Raw genomic sequence first — 22429 nt, 5'->3', positions numbered from 1 at the left:
TAGAAGGCAGTGGAGACAGCTGGATTGATCGGGACACCTGAAACCAATCAAGGGCTGGCTTGAACTAGTTAAAAGCCGACCATTTAGTCAGTGAGGTGTGGGTGTCAGGAGCTATGCTGTTGGAGGACTGAAGCAATACAAATCTGTATCAGGTGCAAGGAAGGAGGCCCTGAGGTAATTGTGAAGAAGATATTGAGGGGGGGGCGGGTGCTGTGGAGAAGTGGCCCAGGGAATTGTACACATCCTATTTCCAAAAAGTCAGCTTCCATAACTGCTAATTTTAGGGTCCCTGGGCTGGAGCCTGGAGTAGAGGGTGGGCCCAGGCTCCCCTCTCCCCTCCCCCCCTGATTAATTACTGAGACTGGGAGACAACAGAGACTGCGTGAGGGAGGGCTGTTTCTCCTCACCTCCCTTGCTAGCTTATGATGAAAATGGCTCAGTAGACTGTGACCCTTGCCTCTAGAGCGAGAAGGGCTACATGGAGAGTCACAGTGAGTCTCTGAGGCTAGCAAAATCCGCCAGGAAACGCAGGACCCACAGAGTCGAGTACAGAACTTTGCCACAATATGGACAAACACATAGCTGGAATCTGTCTGACTCACCTGTGTTAGTATTGTTAAAACAGGTATTAGAATTGTAAGAATATGTTTAGACTTTATTGAATGCTTGTGAGTTGCTGCCTGGGTTAATATCTGACTAGTTGCAGGGGGTTGGACTAGATGACCTTCTGAGGTCCCTTCCAACCCTGATATTCTATGACTGGCAGTAACCTGAACATTGCTGTGATTCGTGGTGTAAGGCAGTGGTTCTCAATCAGGGGTCTGGGGGGCCACTAGTAGGTTTCAGGGGACCCCCAAGCAAGGCCAGCATTAGACTTGCTGAGGCCCAGGGCAGAAAGCTGAAGTCCCCAGCGCATGGGGCTGAAGTCCAGGACCCTGAGCCCCACCACCAGGGGCTGAAGCCAAAGCCTAAGCAATGTAGATTTGTGGGGCCCCTGTGGCATGGTACCCTCAGAGAGGAAGAAAGTGCCCCAAGGCCTCAGGCAGAGGGTTGAGCCCTGACCCACTACTGACTTAGAGGTTTCTGCCAGTCAGGAAGGGGTAGCAGTGAGAGAAGACTGGCAACTGATGGTTGGAGGGGTGAAGAGGTTTGGGGTATGGTGGGGGAAGAAGCGTCTGGGACTGGATAACCTGGGGCTGGGCAGTCTCCATAGGGGACACTTGCTCCTCCTGTGCCCTTTCCACACGCTCTTGTGAGCGGAGAATGACTTGTCCCCACCCCCAGAGGCAGCCTTGTCTGAGGACTCTTCCAAGTTACACCCACTAACTCTCTTTCTAGTTGGGGTATAGCTCGGGGCAATAATTTCCCACCAAGATCAACCCAGCTGGCTGTTGGCTGTTCTGGTACAACAGAGTGGGCGAAAGGCAAAACTGCAGCACTTCTCGGGCAGAATTTATTTTCTTCATGCAAAAAAAAAAAAAGAGAAGAAATTATGCGCTGGACATGAATTCTGTGCGCATGCAGCGGCACAGAATTCCCACATGAGTAACTCATACCCGGCACAAACATAACCTGCTCACTCCCATCTTTTCTCCCTAAGTGTCAAGTCCCAGGGTGTCTGCTGTCATTAATGCACACAGACTTTCACTCCCATCAATGTTTGTGAGACCCAATCTAATGACAGGACTGACCCCTTATTCTCCCATCACAGGGGACAGTCTGAGCTCAGGGAGGGTGAGAGTGAGAGGGGCTACAAAGGGGAAAGAGTTGTTGTAGCCATGTTGGTCCCAAGATATTAAAGAGGTATTTTTAATAGGTGAGTTAATTTTTTTTAGAACCAATCTTGTCTCTCCAAGAGATCTGAAAGTGGCAGAAGAAGACAATCAGGAAGGGCTCTGAACTAAACATTTTCAAGCTCCTGGAAGAAACTACATTTCCCTTCTGCCCTGGGTGTGTTTGTGTCCTATATGAGGGACCACCCCATTCCTCTCACAGCAGCAAGGGGAGACTGCAGCCAGCCCCAGATTGTCCTTCCCTATTCTGGGATGGGAGTTGTGAAGACCTTTGTGTGTGGTGGGCATACAGGGTCGGTGCCCAGGCAGCTAGACCCATCTGCAGAGTGGAAAGCCAGGGCAACTCCAGCACAGCATGGGGGCTGTGGGCAGGGGTAGCAATTCTGGAGCTGGGCCTCTGTCCCCTCTAGGTCCCATGGCAGATGGCTCTGGCAACATCAAGTGGGTCCATCACTGCAGGGGAAGGTTGGGGTAGTGTCCGAGATCAGAGTGAGGACTGGGGGGTGTCCATGCCCAGGAATGGAATTCACCTGCCCACCCCTCTGCAGAGCCCAGCAACTAGGCATTTATCCAGTGAAGTGAATTTCACTGTGGGTGACTCTGAGCCAGTCACTGAAAGATCCTTGTGCTTTAGGATCCACCCTGGCCAAAGGAGATTACTAGTACTCCCTCCCCAGACTGCTGAGGGGGGCAGCCAGGATAATTAGTAGGTTATGGGAATTAGAAGATGAAAATTCATTAAGAACAATCATATTTGTGTGTTTATTATTAAATCCCCAGACACCCACCAATTCCCCATCCTTCTTCCAATGAGCTATAAATATTTAAGGGACTCGGCTATTGATCCTGCAGTGAGTTCCTGCCCCTCCCCACTTTCTATAGCAGCACTTTTAAGAACAGGCCATGGAAACATGTAAATACTTTGAATCAAATTCCGGAAGCTGCTGGGCATGCACAAGTTAAAATGAAACCAAGGTTCCGTCTCTCCAGGGACCTGACCCCTAGTGCAACATTATAGACACTCCCCAGAAATCTGAAATGGCCACTTCAGAACTGAGAGATTTATCTATTGACTTCTGGGAATTACCACTAAAAGAAACAACCCAGTGAAGGTGATACCCTGAGAGAGAGTTCTCATGTCTTTACAAATTGGTATAATCTAATCTGGGACTTTTATACACTAAAATGCCTTATTCGTTGCCCTATGGCAATTGCCTGGTGTCACTACAGGGCAGAATTAAGGTTGGTGCCTTAGCTGTGAATTTCCATCCCCTAGCATATTGCAATTGCTGTTCAGTGGGTTTGGCAAAATTCATTCTTTCTTTTTTTTTATTTCAATTGAGGATATCGATATTTATTTTTAAGCCCTTTTTTCAATGTTTACAATTTCAATTTTCAGAGCTGTGCGACATTATGGGGGTCGTCAGACAACAATTCATTAATTACAGTAAATGAGATTCCCAAAGCCAAATCTTTATAACTGCCAATTTGTGTTTGAACAATGTCACATGCAAAATATACAGTGTAAATATCCTTAAATCAAACTCAACTTTCACCAGAAGCATTTCTGTATTTTACCTACATAAATATTTTTTTCATCTGCGTGTACACGGAAAACATTTTACTGCAATTTATTAATAAAATTCCAGTCCTTTCAAGCATACTTTTAAGTAATGAAGTACTTTAATTCTTTCACTTTCTAGACTGTAATGCTTGCCTTGAAGATAATTACACCCTCCCTGTGATGTATTTTACTCTCAGTACCGTAACCCCATTGTGATGTAGCTCCCGTCTGGGAGCTCTGCTGAGGCCAGTGGCATTATGATCAGAAGGTGACACACTGACATATGGGCAGAAACACATGGTGGAGGAGGCTACAAGGTTTGAATATGGCCCTACAGAGTGTGGGGAGCAAACTCCCTCTCAGCCTCTCCTCTCTCCCACCTCCCAGAGGCAGTAACTCTGATAAATCGTTTCCTGAAATCTAAATAGCCCCAGTATGTGAGACAGTGATTAACGCAGGTGCCTTGAGTGCTGCAGCACCACCCTGGACGAGGGGGATGCCTGGACGAGGGGGATGAAGAACTGCAATAGAGATGGGTTAGGCTGGGAGAGGGCACAGCTGATGTGGGACTGGGAGCCGAGTTGACTGAGAGGCCAGAATTCATGGGGGGTTGGGACAAGAAATCAACAGGACTGGGTAGAGGCACTTCTGTGTATTCTCCGCCCCCCCCCCCCATTTATCATCCTGCCATATATTTAATTTAGAAACTTTTCATTCACATTTAAACACATTGGAGCTAAGCTGTGTTGACACATTTTCACTTACAGTGGTACAGTTTTAAATGGGTGCTTAATCAGATGCTGTCATAACTATAAAAGAAAGGGTAATAGCTCTGCTGTGTACAGTACTATAAAATCCCTCCTGGCCAGAGACTCCAAAATCCTTTTACCTGTAAAGGGTTAAGAAGCTCAGGTAACCTGGCTGACACCTGACCCAAAGGACCAATAAGGGGACAAGATACTTACAAATCTTTGGGGGTGGGAGGAAGGTTTTTTGTTTGTGCTCTTTGTTTGGGAAGTTGTTCGCTCTTGGGACTGAGAAGGACCAGACATCAATCCAGGTTCTCCAAATCTTTCTGAACAAGTCTCTCATATTTCAAACTTGTAAGTAAACAGCCAGGCAAGGTGTGTTAGTTTATCTTTGTTTTCTCAACTTGTAAATGTACCTTTTGCTAGAGTGTTTATCTCTGTTTGCTGTACTTTGAACCTAAGGCTAGAGGGGGGGGGTCCTCTGAGCTCTTTAAGTTTGATTACCCTGTAAAGTTATTTTTCCATCCTGATTTTACAAAGATGATTTTTACCTTTTTTCTTTAATTAAAAGCCTTCTTTTTAAGAACCTGATTGATTTCCTTGTTTTAAGATCCAAGTGGTTTGGATCTGTATTCACCAGGGAATTGGTGAAGGTCTCTCAAGGCTACCCAGGGAAGGGAATTAGCTTTGGGATGGTGGCAGTGGACCAGATCTAAGCTGGTAGTTAAGCTTAGAAGTTTTCATGCAGGCCCCCACATTTGTACCCTAAAGTTCAAAGTGGGGAAGCAGCCTTGACAGATGCTAATGCAACACACAGCAGTCAATAATTGGCATGCTTTCATTAATTAACTTGCCTGTGTGCTGTGCATTGCTTTGAGAAAAAAAAAAAAAAAAAAAAGATGGTGTGAATGTCAAAATTTCAGGCATTAAGAAATAGAAATTAGGTGTCAGTTCCTTTCTCATGTGTTTATCTCCTAATTTTAATTTCAGTTTTGAATCAGTATTAATGCCATGTTGTTTTAATAGCATTAGAGTCTATTTGTATAATCGTTTCCAAGATTTCATTGGATATTGTGAACCAGCAGCCTTAACCTTTTATTTTGAGATTACTAAATACAATCCAGTGCACCACTCCTGAAAGACTGAAAGCCCTGGCCAGTGACATGCTCCCTAGAGAGCAAACACCTGACGAGCCCTTTCGCCCTAAAAAGCGCTTTTGGCTCTTTGACAACAGAAAACGCTATAACCAGGTCATTACAGCAGACCTTCACTAGGAAGTTCTACCATCTATGTGCCAAAATTCAAATGGTTCTGTTTGTTTTACCTTTCTTTCAGCTTTGCAATTATTAGATCCCATTTAAAAGCTGGAATTGAAATAACCAAAGCAAGTTAAGAAGAGAGTGGCATTGGGCATAGGTGGGGGTAAAACAATTTAGGGGGAATAACTGACTATGCAAAAAGGAACATCCCAAACTATCAGAGCCCCAGAGCGTCATCCAAGTGAACCCACCCCAGCCAGGCATATCAAGCTGGGCCCCTGAAAAATCACCCATCCCATCTGGCAGTGAATGCTGTGTATTCCAGGCGGAGCTATGGGGTGTGTGTCTGCTCTGCTGACATGCTGCTCTAGTACGGAATGCACCACGGCCACAGGGACCAGAGACACGAACTCCTACAAAACAAATCCCAAATACAACTCCAACATCCCCTCCCCTCCCCTCCCCCACCTCCATATGGCCATTCTCAGCCTATTGCTAACAGTTCCTTCCAGCCTTCAGCACTATAAATAAATAAAACATGGTGTTACAAAAGGTAGATGATGCCAGAGAAACTATATCTCCTTCCGTGAGAAGGTAACTAATTTTTTGGACAAAGGAAACGTAATAGCTCTAATCTATCTGGATGTCAGTAAGGCATTTGATACAGTTCCACATGGGAAACTATTCCTTAAATTGGACAAGATGGGGATTAATACAAGAACTGAAAGGTCAATAAGGAATTGGTTACAGGGGAGACTACAAGGGGGTCATACTGAACAGTGAGTTGTCAGGCTGGAGGGAGGTTACTAGTGGAATTCCTCTGAGATCAGTCTTGGGACTCATCTTAGTCAACATTTTTATTAGTGACCCTGGCACAAAAAGTGGGAGTGTGACACAAAGCTGGGAGGGACTGCCAACATGGGGGAGGACAGGAATATCATACAAGAAGATCTGCATGTCCTTGAAAACTGGAGTAACAGAAATGGGATGAAAATTAATAGTGCAAGAATTTTTGCAATAAAAAATTAGTACTGTTATAAAAGGCACCAATGAGACCTCGTCTGAAATACTGTGGGCAATTCTGGTCTCCCATGTTTAAGAAGGATGAACTCAAAGTGGAACAAGTGCAGAGAAGGGCTACTAAGACGGGTGGGCAAACTACGGCCTGCGGGCCGAATCTGGTCCCTCAAGGCTTTGGATCCGGCCCACAGCACCCCCGGTGCCACATCCCTGCGACCCCCAGGCTGGGGGAGTCGGGTAGAGGGCTCCATGAAACAGGGAACCGCTGCCAATGGGAGCTTCGGAGGAGGAACCTGGAGGCGAAGCAAGGGCAGCGCTTCCTGGAGCGGTGCGGGACCGGGGACAGGGTAGGCTCTGTGAAAGTGAAATGAATTATATTAAAGAAATAGAATGAATTAAAGAATGCTGTATGTACCTTTAAGAAGAAATGAGAAATGCTGCAAGCCAGGGGGGCAGGAAAGCAGACATTAACTGCTTAACTTGCCACTTAAGGGCAAGTGATGAAGCATTAGTCTTAGATCGATAAGAGTTAACAAGGAAGCAGGTTATGCATATTGTTCTCCATGCATATTTTACAATTTTGCTCTCTCTGTCACTTTGTTTAGTTTACACCCTTTTATCTGTATAAATAAGACTGTTTGAATCTTGCATGGAGGCTCACATTATCTGAATGTATTAGCAGAGCACTGTGCTAATAAAACAGAGTGGTCTGACAAACTATGAGTCCTGAGTCTAACTTTGACAGCTCCCACGGAGCCGCTTGAGGTAAGCTGGGCCGGAGCCCGAACCCCTCCTGTACCTGCCCCAACTCCCTGCCCTAAGCCCCCTGCCTGCACCTCGCACTCCTCCTGCACCCCAACCCCCTGCCCTGAGCCCCCTTGTACACCCCACACTCCTCCTGCACCCCAACCCCCTGCGCTCCCTGCTGCATCCTGCACCCCTGTGCACCCCAACCCCCTGCCCTGAGCCCCTTCCCGCAGTCCACACCCCTCCTGCATCCCAACCCCCTGCCCTGAACCCCCTCCTGCAGTCTGCACCCATCCTGCACCCCAACCCTATTCCCCAAGCCCCCTCATACACTCCGCACCCCTCCTCTGCCCCAATCCCTGGCCCTGGGCCCCTTCCTGCATACTGCACCCCCTCCCACACCCAACCCTGCATACTATTTCCCCACCCAGATGTGGTCCTCGGCCCATAAAGTTTGCCCACCCCTGTACTAGGGTGGTGCGACGAATGGAAAATCTGCCTTACGAGGGGAGACTCAACAAGCTTGGCTTGTTTAGCCTAACCAAAAGAAGGCTCAGGGGAGATATGATTGCTGTCTATAAATACATCAGAATGATAAATACCAGTGAAGGAGAGGAGTTATTTAGGTTAAGCAACAATTTTGGTCCTAGAACAAATGGATATTGGCCATCCACAAGTTTTGGCTTGAAATTAGGCGAAGGTTTCTAACCATCAGAGTGAAGTTTTGGAACAGCTTCCTAAGGAAAGCAGTGGGGGCAAAAACCCTAACTGGCTTCAAGACTGAGCTCGATACCTTTATGGAGGGATTGATATGATGGGACTGCCTACTGTTACAGGAGTGGGTGAGTGAGGTTCTGTGGCCTGCGATGTGCAGGAGGTCAGACTAGATGATCATGATGGTCCCTTCTGGCCTTAAAGTCTGTGACTCTATAAACTATGCCTTGCATTGCACAGACACTGGTGGAGATCAGGGCCCCATCGTGCTGCGCATGGCAGAGAACCTGACTGAGATCAGCACCCCCATTGTGCTGGGCACTGCACAGACAGAGAGGGACAGTCCTTGCCCCAAAGAGATCACAATCCAAGTAGACAATGGGTAGGAGGAAAACACAGAGGGGCTGTGAGTTCCCCAAAGTCACCAAGCAGGTCAGTGACAGAGCCAGGAACAGACCCCAGTAACACCAGAGCCCCATCACCCGCAGTTTGGAAAGGTCCCCAGACCCCATTGTATTAGGCTGCAGGAAGAGGTGGTTTGTGCACGGATGCACAGGCTGTCTTGGAAGGGAAGCTCAGCTGAAGTCCCTGCACACAGCTGGGGGGGGAGGGGGTGTCCCCTAGGTCAGGAGAAGTCAGTGTCCAGTCCTGTGGGGCTGTCCTCCTGGCTCATACCTCCAGCACTCACTGCTGTCCCTCCATTACCAGCTGCACTGTTCAGCCAGCCCCAGGACTCAGTGAGGTCACTGTCCCGCCCACAAGCCTTCAAACAGGGACAGGGTGCACCAGTGCCAATCAGAGTGCACTAGTGTAAATTCTGTCTAAATGGTTTTAGGCACTGGTGTAAAACCTATGTGATATATGCCAGCAATGCCCCTCTGCCATGTACATTGGCCAAACCGGACAATCTATATGCAAAAGAATAATTGGACACAAATCAGATGTCAAGAATTATAACATTCAAAACCCAGTCGGCGTTTCGGGGGGAGAGAGAGCTCAGTGGTTTGAGTATTGGCCTGCTAAACCCAGGGTTCTGAGTTCAATCCTTGTAGAGGGCCACTTAGGTATCTAGGGCAAAAATCAGTACTTGGTCCTGCTAGTGAAGGCAGGGGGCTGGACTTGATGATCTTTCAGGGTCCCTTCCAGTTCTATGAGATAGGTGTATATATCTCCATATATTATTTTTATTTTAACACTTCAATCCCCTAGACACTCAATAATAGACTTAAAACTGGCAATTCGTCAACAAAAAAAATTCAAAACCAGACTCCAATGAGAAATTGCAGAACTGGAATTAATTTGCAAACTGGACACCATCAAATTAGGCCTGAATAAAGACTGGGAATGGATGGGTCACTACAAAAACTAAAATTCCACATGCTAATTTCCCCCTACTGTTACTCACACCTTCTTGTCAACTGTTTGAAATGGGCCACCCTGATTACCACTACAAAAGTGATTTTTCCTCCTGTTGATGATAGCTCACTTCCACTTTAATTGAATTGCCTTGTTAGAACTGACCCCCCCGACTTGGTAAGGCAACTCCCATTTTTTCATGTTCTGCGTATATATATTCTGCCTACTGTATTTTCCATTCCATGCATCTGATGAAGTGGGTTTTATCCCACAAAAGCTTATGCCCAAATAAATGGGTTAGTCTCTAAGGTGGCACAAGTACCCCTCGCTGTTTTTGCTGATACAGACTAACACAGCTACCACTCTAAAACACCAGTGTGGCAGAGACCTTCAGTTCCCAAACCAGCAGGACAGTGGCACTAGAACTGGGATCTATTTCTAGCTCTTTCATGGACAGCCTGGATGACCTTCGACATGGCAGTTTCTCCTCCCAACTTTAGTCTCTTTACCCAGCTGCCCACTCACTGGGGACTCTCTCTCCAGAGCCACTCACCACTATAATCTGTGTGGGTGTCACCAGAGCTAAGGTAGTTCAGCTCTGGATTAGTCTTACAACAGTGGCTGTGGAGTCTCTTTCCCTGGAAGTTTTTAAGAACAGGTAGGACAATTCTCTGTCAGAGATAATCTACATAAACTTGGTCCTGCCTCAGCAGAGAGAGCTGGACTTGATGACATCTTGAGGTCCTCTCCAGTCCTACATGTCTATGATGCTATGCCATATATACATATAAAAATACAACATACAGAATAAAACCCACCACAACATAATGTCAGGCAATTCAGAAAAAAAAAAATACACAACCTACACTCCACAGCATAAAATGACAATACAAGGGAAAACAAAGCAAAACAATGCAAACTAACACATCCTAGGACAAAAGTACACAATGGAAAATAGCTCAACTCAAACCAATGCAGCACAGGCACCAAAGACGCTGAGGTAAAACAATGCACCATAAAACTGCAACACAACATGGTGCATCAGCGTTCCAAATGGCACCATGCAAAACAGCTCAGCGTAGAACATGACACAGCACAAAACAGAATTATTTCAATGTAGGCATAGAAGGGATCTTGAGAGGTCGTCTACTTAAGCCTCCTGTGATGAGGCAGGACCAAGTATCCCTAGACAATCCCAGACTGGTGTACCTCTAACCTAGGGTTACCATATTTGAACATTGAAAAAAGAGGACACTCCACGGGGCCCCGGCCCCAACTCCACCCCTTTCCCCGCCCCCGCCCAACTCTGCCCCTTCCCTGCCCCCATTCCAACCCCTTCCCCAAAGTCTCCGCCCCTTCCCCTGAGCACCCCACATTCCCCCTCCTCCCTCCCAGCCACACGAAACAACTGCACCAATTCTAAAGTCAGGCACTCCACTAGTATAGACTCCCATGACTTTAATGAAGCTGCTCAGTGGAGGATCTGCCCCGGCGCTCAGTTTTTGGGAGCGGTCAGGACACGCAGCTCACACTGTTCTGTTTCCCAGCTCCCCAGATGCCTTGGAGTACCCAGTTTTCCTCCCTGCCGGGTAAAATCCCGGACATTTTGAGCTATTTAATTCTTTAATTCTAAAACGTAAATTCTTTATATGTAGTGAGTCCTTTCCTTTCTCCTCATGTGCCCACGCATACTTCTCTGCAGATCGCATTTTTCTCAGCAGTGGTTGATTGCTCTTTAAGAAGGCATGAAAGTCTTTACAAGAAGTTTGTCTGAAGTTGTACTGTACAAGTAGAATTCCTTTCAACGACTCAACATTCAAGTTGGTCCTTTCCTTTGTCCACTGGCTTTGCATCAGTGAAAAAATTCACTCTACATTTGCATTGTGAGAAGGAATAGCAAAGAAAAACTGTGCAATCTTTAACAGTTCTGAATGACACTCAATGTTTTTGGATTTCTCAAAATATTTGGTCCACTTCTGGTGTGCTAGCAAATTACTGAACTCTTCATCACTGTTGCAACTTTCTGTAAACTTCTTCAGGTTGCTGAACTGATCAAAACACTTCACGTCATCAATCTGCATCCCCTTATCGGTCAGGTACTTGATACAAGGTTCCACATCACTCCAATTCGGTGTCTCACTCAGGGTAATCCACTGAAACAAGAGAAGTCTTCAAGGGGTCTAAGCCACATCTCCAAATATTCTAAGCATCTGCTGTACATATTATTCACTTCAGCACAGAATTTGTCACACTCTTCATCAATTCCTTCCATGCGCTTTTGTGCCAGTAGTCCCTTAACTTTCAGGGACATAAAGTTGTGAGTCTTGCGTTCAAGAAGGATAGTCTGAACCGAGTTCAAACTGTTCAGCACTTCCACAACAGAATTGCTTTCCCTTTCGATTTCTTGGCTGTAAGTTTGGAATACACTCATGAGTGAATGCATGTGCCAGAGGTAAATCTCACTTAATTCATACTCAAAAAATGTCTTAAGCACTATGGGTGGTTTGTCCTGTGACAGAAAGAATGACTTCAAGGCTGGAAACATCTGTATCAGCCTTGTAATGCCCGGAAATAATGACAGCCATCGTGTCTTGCTATGAGAAAGCAGCTTTCCGTATTCAACATCAACAAACTCACAGTACTCCTTCAGTCGCTCAGCTCGGACAGTGTAGATATGAAAGTACTGGTAAATTTTAAAAATAATGTTCTCAATGTCAATGTTCATTCTTTCTGCTGCATGGTGAACACAGTTGTTCAAAATGTGTGCTGGGCAACCCACACCAATTAATGTTCTCTTCTGCAACAACTTCTTTAAGTTTGCAAACACGTTCTTTCCATCTTCATCACGCAGGAGTCCTCCAAACATTGTACTGCAGTTGTCACCTGTAAATGCAATACACTTCTCGAACAAACCAGTTTTTTCAAGCGTTTCTTTTACGTAATGAGCAATTGTGTCGGCAGTCTCATTAGGTGTGTTCTGGACCTCAATCAAACTTGACTGCAAACCGCCATTCTTCCAGTTGAAATACTGAATAATTACTGGAAATATTTTCACTGAACCGTGATTGCTTCCATCTGTAGCAACTCCACAGTAAGCTATGTCATTTTCTTCAAATGTTTTCAGAACAACATCAACAGAATGCGGTGCAAGCACAGAGATAACAATTGCTTCTGTCTTGGTTCTAGCACTTGAAAATTTCCGTGCCACTTCAGAATCAGGGAATGTCTTCTTCAACAAGACAGATGTGCAATCCATTGACTTAAAGCTATTATGATGCTTAACAGTGTGAAATGCAAACGCACCCTCTGCTGCAGTAACAGCATCCTCTGATTCGCTGCCTGGTTTTACAAAATAATCTGTCAATTTTGTTGATGAGCTCTCTCCTTGAACTGCTTTTTGTGCTTGTCTGAGTCCACATGAGTTTGTAAATCATTAGCACCTTTATTTTTCACAGAGATGTAAGTACCAGGTCTACATACCATGCATTCAGCTTCCTATTCATCTCTACCACTTCAAAAACATGGGAACTTTGTCTTTAGTTCTGCAGTGAATTTACACTTTCGTTTTGGCATTGTGTTTGCTCCTAGGATCAGGGGCAGCCAGGGTCTCCACGTGCTGGGCCCGCCACAAGCCAAGCTCAGTGGCTCCCATTGGCTGGGAAAAGCTCCAATGGGAGCTGTCGGAGCCAGCCCCTGCAAGTCCTGCCCCCACAGCTCTGATTGGGCAGGTATTTCGTAGTGATCCACCACACTGCTGTGTCTCATCACAAATGGGGAGCTGAGTGCCATACAGCACACCTCAGCCCCAGAAGCTCTGATCCACTTGCAGGCAAGGCAGCCCGATGCCCATCGCAGCCAGAGCTCTGATCCCTCTGCACACTCCTGCCTTTTTCACACTGCCCTCTCCTCCTCCCCCACCACAGTCAGTGCTTTTTGGCGACTCCCCGGAGCAGCTCCCCCAGCGCTGCCCCCCACCTGTGCAATCAGCGGCGCATGGTACTCCCAGCTTTGCTGGCATCCCTGGCTTACCTTAGAGCAGGCTCCGGCGACTGCTGCTGCTCCCTGACTCTTCGAGCAGCCCCGTTGCCTCCGGACCCCAGCTGCTGGCCAGGCACTTCTCCTACCTGGGCTCCAGCTGCTCTGCTCCTCCCCTCTCAGACTGTAAGAGCTGAGCTGCTGGCTTCGGGCAGCGCCCCCCCCACCCCGCCTCCGGACCCCACTTCTCCCACGTGGGCTCCAGCTGCTCTGCTCCTCCCCTCTCAGACTGTAAGAGCCGAGCTGCTGGCTTCGGGCAGCCCTCCCCTGCCTCAGGACCCAGAGCTGGCTGGGCACTTCCCTTCCCCGGCTCCAGCTGAGCTGCTCGGCTCCTCCCCTCTCAGACTTACAGAGCCGAGCTGCCCGAGCCAGCGTTACCGGCTTCGGGCAGCCCCCCCTCTGCCTCCGGACCTTGCACCGCGGGAGCAGCTCAGCTGGAGCCGGGTAGGAGAAGTGCCTGGCCAAGGGCTCGGGATCCGGAGGCAGGGGGGGGCTGCCCGAAGCCAGTAGCGCTGGCTCGGGCAGCTTGGCTCTGTAAATCTGAGAGGGGAGGAGCGGAGCAGAGCCGCAGCGGGAGAGGAAGTGCCGGCCGGCATTTTCCCAGACATGTGTGGCTTTTCGGCAATTCCCCCCGGACGGGGGCTTGATTGCTGAAAAGCCGGACATGTCCGGGAAAAATCGGACGTATGGTAACCCTATCTAACCTGATCTTAAAAACCTCCAATGAAGGAAATTCCACAACCTCCCGTGGAATCCAATGCCATGCGAACACAGACTAAAACAATGCTGTGTACACACACACTCACACACGGCTTGTGGATAAGGGAAGAGGCAAGAATTCAAACAATCTGGGTTCAGTTCCCAGTTTTGCCCCAAATTCTCCATGCAAACTTGAGCAAATTACTTCAGCTCTTTGAGCTTCAGTTTCCCCATCTGTAAAATGGAGAATCGCCTCCCACCATTGGCCTATTTAGCCTTTGAGCTTTTTGTGGCAAGGACTCTCTGTCACTGTGGGCATGTCTACACTGCAGTTAGACACCGGCGGCTGGCTCGTGCCCACTGACTTGGGCTGACACAGCTCAGGCTGTGGGGTTGTTTAATTGTGGTGTCGATGTTCCGGCTTGGGCTGCAGCCCAAGGTCTGGCACCCTCCCACCTTGCAGGGTCCTACAGCCTGGCTCCAGTTTGAGCCCAGACATCAACACTGCAATTAAACAGCCCCTTTGCCTGAGCCTTGTGAGCCTGAGTCACCTGGCATGGGCCAGCTGTGGGTTTTTAATGGCAGGGTAGAGATACCCTTGGTGTCTGTTCAGCACCAGTCACAATGGGGACCCTGATCTTGGTCAGTGTCTGTGCAGACTCCTGCACAACAGGGGGTCTGACCTCAGTCGGGGGTTCTGCAACTCCTGGCATTACAGGATCCCTGATTTTGTTTGGGGTCCCTGTAGCATCTGGCAAAATGTGGGGGCAGGATCTCTGTCAGGGTCAGTGCAGTGCCAGGCCCAACGGGGACACAGATCTTAGTCCAGGTCTCTGAAATGCCCAGCACAACAGGGGCGCAGATCTCAGTTGGGGTCTCGACAGCACCTGTCACAACAGTGGGGTCTGACCTCTGTTGGGGTCTCTGCAGTGCTTGGCAGAACAAGACCCAGATCTCAGTTGAGGTCTCTGCAGCTCCAGGAACAACAAGGTGTCACGGAGTATTGGGGGACTCAGGGCCCTGCACCCCCGGCTTCCTGCGATTCACCATGACTCTCAGCCAGCCAGTAAAGCAGAAGGTTTATTTGGATGACAGGAATACAGTCCAAGTCAGGTCTTGCAGGCACAGACAACAGGGCCCCCCTCAGTTAGGTCCAGCTTGGGGTCCCAGGGCATGCCAGCCCACCCCCCTTTGGGGGGTCAGAGCCATCTCTGCCTCCCAGCCATCTCTCCAGCCCGCTTCCAGCACACTGCCTTCAGCGACCCCTCCCACAGCCTTTGTTCAGTTTCCCGGGCCCCGGAGTCACCTGACCTCCAACCCCCTCCTGGGTTCTCATGTTACAAGCTCAGGTATGTTCCCTCGGGCAGACTCCCATCCTCTGATGCAGACCATCCTAGTCACACTCCCGTCAGCATTCCCACACCCCAGCAAGAACAGTCCCAGTTCGTCACACAAGGTCCCTGATTTTGTTTGCTGTCTCTGCAGCACCTGGCACAATGGGAGCCTGATTTCACTTGGTTTCTTTGCAGGCACTGGCACAACACGGGCCCAGAGCTCAGTCAGGGTCACTGTAGCACCCGGCACAATCCTGCTCTCTGTAGGCATCTGTGCAGTTCCTGGCACAACGAGTGCCCCAAACTCGGTCAGGGTTTGTGCAGTGCCCAGCACACTGTGGGTCATCATCTCAGACAAAGCCTGAGCCACGCTCAGTCCGATTAGAGCCCTGATCTCAGTCAGACACCTGGAGCGAAAAGCGGGAAGACTTTCAAGAATTTGATATCAGTATTTCAAAACTGAGGAGAAAATGGAGCCCATTTCAGAAATCACTCAGGGGAACGATCTCCCACCTAAACAAGGACAAATCACTGCAGGCAAAAATGGGGGGAAACACCCCAAACCTGAGATTTGAACTGGACATTGGCAAAGTGGACAGAAAAAGGGGCACAACTGGGGGAGGGGAACAGAGACCATCTCAAGGATTGGAGGGAAAAGGGGGGGGGGTCACCCTGGATGTTGCTCGTTGCTCTCTAGGGAGAAAGGGGGCAGGGCTGGAGAGGATGGGGGGTCCCCACGAGAGGGGGCAGCAGTAAATCCGAGGGGATCTCAGCCCCCCCCCTTTCTCTCCCTGCTTTGCGGAGGGTCATCTGCTCTTCTCCCCCGGCCATGTCCGGGCTACACAGACATTTTCCATCCGCCCCTTTCCCCAGGTCTCCCCCCCAGCCCGGTCTCACTGCCCCCGGCAGCCCCCGTCTAGCCCCACGTAGGGACCCCAGTGGGGGCCGGTCCCCTCCCCCCATGGGGCCCCAGGGCAGAGCCCGGCCGGGCCCGGGGGCGTTGGGCTCCTGCGGGGACAGCAGCTCCGAGCCCCCCGCGGGCGCTGCCCCCAGGGAGCAGATCCCGGCGCTGCGAGATGCCGGGTCCCCCCCACGGACACTGGGGCAGAGTCACCGCCCGGCCCCGCCCCCGGGGCTCGCTCCGGTACCTGGAGGCTGCAGCTCCGCAGCGGGGCGGGCAGAGCCCGGGGCGGCCCCAGCGGGAGCAGGGCGCGGGCCGGGCACGTGGGGGTTAATGGGTCTCCCCGGCACAGACCCTCCTGCTCCGCCCGGCCCCGCAGCGCCAGAGAGCAGCAGCGGGTGAGCGCTGCCTCTGCGCATGCGGGACTTGCCCCCGATCTGCGCATGCCCAGAGCTTGAGCGGCACAAAACCCTTCTCCGGCAACGGGAGAGGCTCTAACGGTCCCGCACGAGCCAGGCAGCGCCCCGCGCACGTTTGCAGCCGGGCTCGGGCTCATCCTCCCACGTCCCTATGTCACTTCCGCTCCCGGAAGAATCATGAACTACATCTCCCAGCGTGCCCCGGAGGTTGCTTCCGCCCTCTTCATCTCAGGGAAGGGAGGGTTTCAGCAGCTGTTACTGCGCATGCTCCTTTCCAGCCCCTTTCGTTCTTCCCTCCCTCCCGGCCAACGTCACTATTGGTGCTGCCTCCGTGTGATCCGGCCGGGGGGGCTTTCTCCTGAGTCCCCCGGTGAGTGAGAGACCCCGGGGGGCGCTGGGGCCGGGCAGGAAAGTGACTCTCCGCCCCGGGGAACCTGGGAGAAGCCTCGGAGCTGCCTCAGCCCCAGTGGAGCTGCAACAGGATCTGCCCCCGGCCCCGCTGGGATTTGGGGGGGACAGAGACGGGGCCCCGGGGGGGTCCCTGTGGGTCAGTGGGATGCGGGGGGCGGGCGAGTTGAACTGTCTCTGTGCAGCAGGAAATCCCCGGGGGAGAAGTGGCGGGCGGGGGAAGGCGGGAGGGGAATAAATTGGATCCTGTCCCTGTTTGTGCCACTTGCCTCTTACACCCCGATACAAATTCTCTCTAGTTCTTCCCCTTTTCTCTCTCAGTATCTCACACGTGGTTATAAAATCCGGGGAGAGAGATTCCCCCCTTTCCCCTCAACAGATCAGTTCTCTCCTCTCCCCCGATTTCCCGCTGGGCTCTCCATAATTCTGATTTTCCACCTTGAATTGCACAGTTTGTGACACATTTTCTCTGCAAATCTCAAAGATTGATATAAAATACCCTCAACATTTGCCCCACTTCTCTCTAGTTGTCTATTTCTAATTGAACATGCCCTGAGATTTTCGCCCGTCTCTCTGATTTTAAAATACAAAAGAAATTTCAGATTTACCCCTTTTCTCAGATTCTTGGAACATGGATATAAAATGTTTTCAAATGGTGCCCATTTCCTTTCTCTTCATTTAACAAATGTTGATGGGAAACACTCTCAGATTTCCAGCCTTTCTCTTTCATTTCTATGTTATTATCAAATGTCAATTAAAAATCCGTTCATGTTTGGGGCTGTTCCCCATGTTTCTAAATCCCAGCAAATTCTTCTTCCTTGGAGGGAACCTGTTGTCCTGAGTCCTTCCTCCATCTTGGAGGTTGCAGGGGATTAAATTGCTCGTGATCATCTTTCCCCACGCCTTTGAGAATCATTTCTTCCCCCCACCCTTTTATCTCTGTTAAAATATTTGCCGATGAAAGAGATCAGCCACATATTTAATATACATCAAAGCCAGAGGCCTCCCCATGTTTGGGGATCAGTGGTCCCCACCTGGAAACAGGAGAGTTGGCTGGACTCTTTTCTTTTCTCCAGCTGGCACAGGATAAGGGGTTGATTCCTGCAGTGCTAAGATGTAGCCACCTCTGGGGTGGCTCCATGGTGACCATTATTTGCTGGTGACAGGCCATGGACATTTCTTAGCTTTCTTGCCCTCCAGGCCTTCCATTCTCCTGTTCAAGAAGCATCCCCCAGGGCTCCCTCTGCCTGTGTGACTGGCCAGCAGGGGGTGGTGATAACTTTCTATCCACTTCTCAGACACTGTGAGGTAACACTGTTGCTCTGGGGGCAAGGGGTGTCTGTGTGGAGAGATTACAGCTGGAGCTGAAGGGGCATTGTGGGAAGGGGAGGTGTTTGGGTGAATGGGCAGGGGGTACCCTAGTCAGGTTGGTGGGTTCTGGAGGTTTGGGGCTTCAGGGGGTGGTTCTGATGTGCCCAGCCCTGAGGCTATGGGTCCTGGAGGTGGGTATCGCTGAGGGTCTATTGGCTGCAGAACAGTGGGGGTGGGGATCTCTTGGGGAGGAGGGGCAGGGGGTTAGAGGGAGCCTGGTGCTGTGCCAAGGGCTCTGTCTGGGCTTCCCCTGCTGGCTCCTGGGATCGTTGCCATGCACAGAGCTGGGGGGTGGAGCTCTGGCACTAGGTCAGGGAATGCCAGGGAAGCAGAGTGAGGGGTCCCACTGTAAAGCATCAGGGGGTCCTGCTCGGCAGAGGAGGGGGTCCCAGACAAACGGCATGGCAGATCCTGCTGGAGGGCGGGGCAGGGGGGTCCTAGGCAGGCAGTGAGGGACTGAGTTCCCAGTGGGGGGATTCCTTGGGGGGGGGATCCCTGGCTGCTGGGGGCTCTTGGTGGGGGGAACCCTTTGGGATTCCCAACCTGGCAGTCATGGTCTGGTGGGGATTCCTTGGCCAGTGGGGCTTTGAGGGGTACCTGGGGTCCCTGGCCAGGGACGCTGGGGGCTGTGTCCCAGGAATATCTGGTGGGACCCTGGCTGGGGGGTGTCTGGGGGCTCTGGCAACTTCTACTAACCATGATCCTTTTCCCTGATCAACTTGTGCCAGAGTCCTGGTTCCAAGCACTGCCCGGCATTCTCCAGACACATGCCCTGTCACTGTGATAACTTTCTATCCACTTACCAACACTGTTAGTGTGAAATCACAGATTTTGCTTTTCTCCTCTTTTGAAAACTGCAGGAACTTTCGGTTCTGTTTGGAAAATTTGTGGCCCCCCCCAGTCCTTGTTCTTAATCTGAGGGGCGAGGGAGGAGGGAAGGGGGTTAGCACTGCCACACAATGGTCTCTTCTACAGCATTCTGGACTCATTCTTTCTGAAATCTGGTTTCATTGAGACGAAGGTTAATCAAGAATCACTGTATGGAAAGACAAGGAGTGACTCCAGATGGACAGTGGGGCAAATGAGATCAGCAATTCTCCCTGTGAGGTGGGGCTCTCATTAGCTGCTGTCCCCAGAGAGCTAAAGGAGGGAAGCTGCTCAAACGCTCTGTCTCTCTCTGCTCAGGATATTGGGGTTCAGCTTCCTGGGTCAGACGCTGCAGCCTCCATTGTGATCTGGGAGACCAGGCTTAGCAGCTGCTGCTTCCCCACCGGGGGTTCTGTGCTGGGAAGTGACCTTAATTAAAGCTGCTTCTCTGCCCGGCCCAGGTGATGACTTTCTCCAGCAGTTACTAGCCCCATAGGGCAGCCCTGAGCCCTGTTAATACTAAATTCTGAGCCAGACATTCCAAGTAACTGAAAGAAACAAAAGGAAAATGCTGGGGCTCTGGCCTTAAAATGACTCTACACAAACAGACTCCCCTCATTTCTTGTCCCATTAGCAATTGCAGGAGCAAATCCAGCCATGGGGAGCAAACAACCCAGGAATGGGACTTTCCTACCAGACAGGCAGGGAGAGAGGACAGGGAAAAAGAGATAGGAGAGACTGAAAGGGGCCGTGGGAGAGAAGAATTTTGAGAGAGATTTCCAGATCTCTAATCTGCCCAGACAGATGTATTACTGCACCCTGGATAGAGTCACTTTCCTGTGGAAAAGGTGAGGATTAGACAGAGGAAAATCCAGTTTCTGACTCCATATCCCTCCTGCTGGGGTGTGGCTGCCGTGGTGTCAGTGTCTGAGAGAATCCCCCACAGTGAATCCTTTGGTTCCGCTTTTTTCTAGCATTGTATTCAGAGACTTTGTTATGGGATGGGGAGAGGGAGAAGGGAGGTTAAAAATGTCTCTGGGCTTAGCCTGGCAGGAGGGGCCAAGTCTACACTGTATAAAGAGATCAAGCCTTTCTCAAGCATGGTAGAATCTAGGGTGTCTGTCTACAGGGAAAGGGCCTGGGGGAATCGTGCTGTGAAATTAATTAAAGCCTGTTCTGAAACCTCCACAACTGCCCTTCCCACCCAGACAGGCTGCAGAATGATGTCCATGTTTCGCTCCAGTTCATCCCGTCCTCTCATTGGACAGGGGAGAGAAATGGCTGCAGAGGAGCCAGTCCAGGTAGGTATTATCAGGGGGTGGTTGGTGGGTTCCTGCAGGTGGGAGAGGGGCAGCAAATACACCGGAGATGGGAAGGTTGCACAGTCTGGTTTGGAGGTTGGAGCGGGGCAGGAAATGCACAGGGTGGAGAAATGGAGGAGGACAGCGTGTGGAAAACCTGCTGGGAGTTGTTTAATAAGTGGCTTAGATTCTAGGAACAGACCCATGAGGTTCGGTGGTGGAAATGACCTAATTTGTTGAAGAGAAAATAACCCACCTACATGGAGCTAGGAAAACTGATCAAACTCATAGTGCTGAAGCCTGATCTGACTAACTAGTGGCTGCTGTGAGATAGAGAGGGGGCACCCACCAGTCAGGCTTAGAGGAGATTCCCCTCCCTTCATATCCAGCTCTTCAGAATGAGGAGGGTGTTGGGCTTCCTACCAGGGAGCTCTCCCTGGACCCTGCTTGGGGCTGCATCTCCTGTATCAGTCTGTGGCTAGGAGGTGTGTGATGGATCTGCTGGGAAAGCGGAGGGGCTCTGTCTTCGTCCCCTCACCTGCTCCTCACCTGGTGTTTCCTGGATGCTCTGAGCAGGGTGGGAGTGGGACTTTGTTGACTGCAATTCACCCAGGGCTTCCCTTTGATGGGCTCCTCTCCCCCACAAATAGTGAGGCTGTGAATGGAGCAGCAGGTTCTGAGTGTTGGACTCTTGCTATTTCAGGGGCTGGTGACCTTCGAGGAGGTGGCTGTGTATTTCACCAGGGAAGAATGGGCTCTGCTGGACCCCACACAGAGAGCCTTCTACTGGGATGTCATGCAGGAGAACTATGAGAATGTGACCTCACTGGGTAAGAGTTACTGTCCCCTTGGTTCTTGGAAGGGGAAATGAAGAATTAAGGTTCACGCCAGCCCCATAATGCCACCTCTACTCTGCCCAGTTTCAGCATCACCCCAAAATGCCAGTGACACCTCCCCCCACTGCTGCAGAACACTTTGGGAACAGCGCACAAGAGCAGTATCGTGCAGTGTCAAATATCTCCTTTTTGCTCAAGTAAAACTGAGCGTTAGGTGCGGCATAATCAACAGAAGCTTCCTACCCCTGACCTCTCAAACCCTGAGCCTTCTCCACCCAAACCTGAATGCGCTTGGGATGTAACGAGCAGGCTGCTGGAGTCAGAGCTGCTGGTCTAGGCTTGCGTATCACACAGACACTCCGTGCGTCCTTGAAGGAAGCTCAGTGGCAGATTTAATATTAGTGGGGTCCTGTGCTCAGCTGCATTTTTGGTGTCCCTCCTTGGGACCCAGGCAAGAAAAAGAACATTCTCTCTTATCTCCCGCCCCACCCCGATTTTTCATTCTTTTTTTTCTTCATCCTCCTCCTGTTAGTAATAGGAAGTAAATGAAAATAAAGTGAGGTACCTTGATTGTTCTTGTAGTCTAACTGATTTTTCCACAGACCACTTGAAAATCGCTGAGGGTTTCGGTGCACCACTTAAGGATCTTTCCAAATATTGGTTGTACCATTAGCTAACTATTGTAAAGCACTTTGGATAAGAGCCCTTTATAAAAAAAAGTTGGGGTGCAGGGTCTGGCCAGGAGTTAGGGTGTGGGAGGGGGCTCAAGGCTCGGGCAGGGGGTTGGGGTGTGGAGCGCTTACCTGGGGCAGCTCCTGTTTCATGTGAGTGATGCAGGTGGGGATGTGGGGGGGCAAGAGTCAGGGTGGGCAGGAGTCAGGGCTGGGTGTGTGTGAGGGGCAGGGGGCTGGGGGTGTTTGTGGGGAAAGGGGTTATGGGCATTTGCAGGAATCAGGGAGGGCAAGGATCTGGGGTGTGTTTGAGGGGGTGAAGGAGTAAGGGCTGGGTGTGTGTGAGGGGGTCAAGAGTCAGAGAGGGCTGGGAGTGTGTGAGGGG

At 50.3% G+C, this 22429-nt stretch overlaps 2 protein-coding genes and 1 pseudogene across 3 annotated transcripts in view; 2 read left to right on the top strand and 1 right to left on the bottom strand.

Annotated features, from left to right (window-relative positions):
- LOC117870043 (zinc finger protein OZF-like) overlaps positions 1-16666 on the bottom strand; it is a 191604-nt gene extending 174938 nt beyond the window's left edge. The window contains exon 1 of the mRNA XM_034757228.1: positions 16419-16666. The gene's annotated coding sequence lies outside the window, so the exon portion shown is untranslated. The remainder of the gene's footprint in view (positions 1-16418) is intronic.
- Positions 1-22429, top strand: part of LOC117870001 (zinc finger protein OZF-like) — an 876360-nt gene that overhangs the window by 692789 nt on the left and 161142 nt on the right. The gene's annotated exons all lie outside the window — the stretch shown is intronic.
- Positions 16837-22429, top strand: part of LOC117870068 — a 52337-nt pseudogene continuing 46744 nt past the window's right edge.

The sequence above is a fragment of the Trachemys scripta genome, chromosome 25 (genome assembly GCF_013100865.1).
Source record: "Trachemys scripta elegans isolate TJP31775 chromosome 25, CAS_Tse_1.0, whole genome shotgun sequence".
NCBI classification, from domain to species: domain Eukaryota; kingdom Metazoa; phylum Chordata; order Testudines; family Emydidae; genus Trachemys; species Trachemys scripta.
Note: the sequence above shows the minus strand (reverse complement) of the source record. Positions and strands in the feature narration are given on the sequence as shown.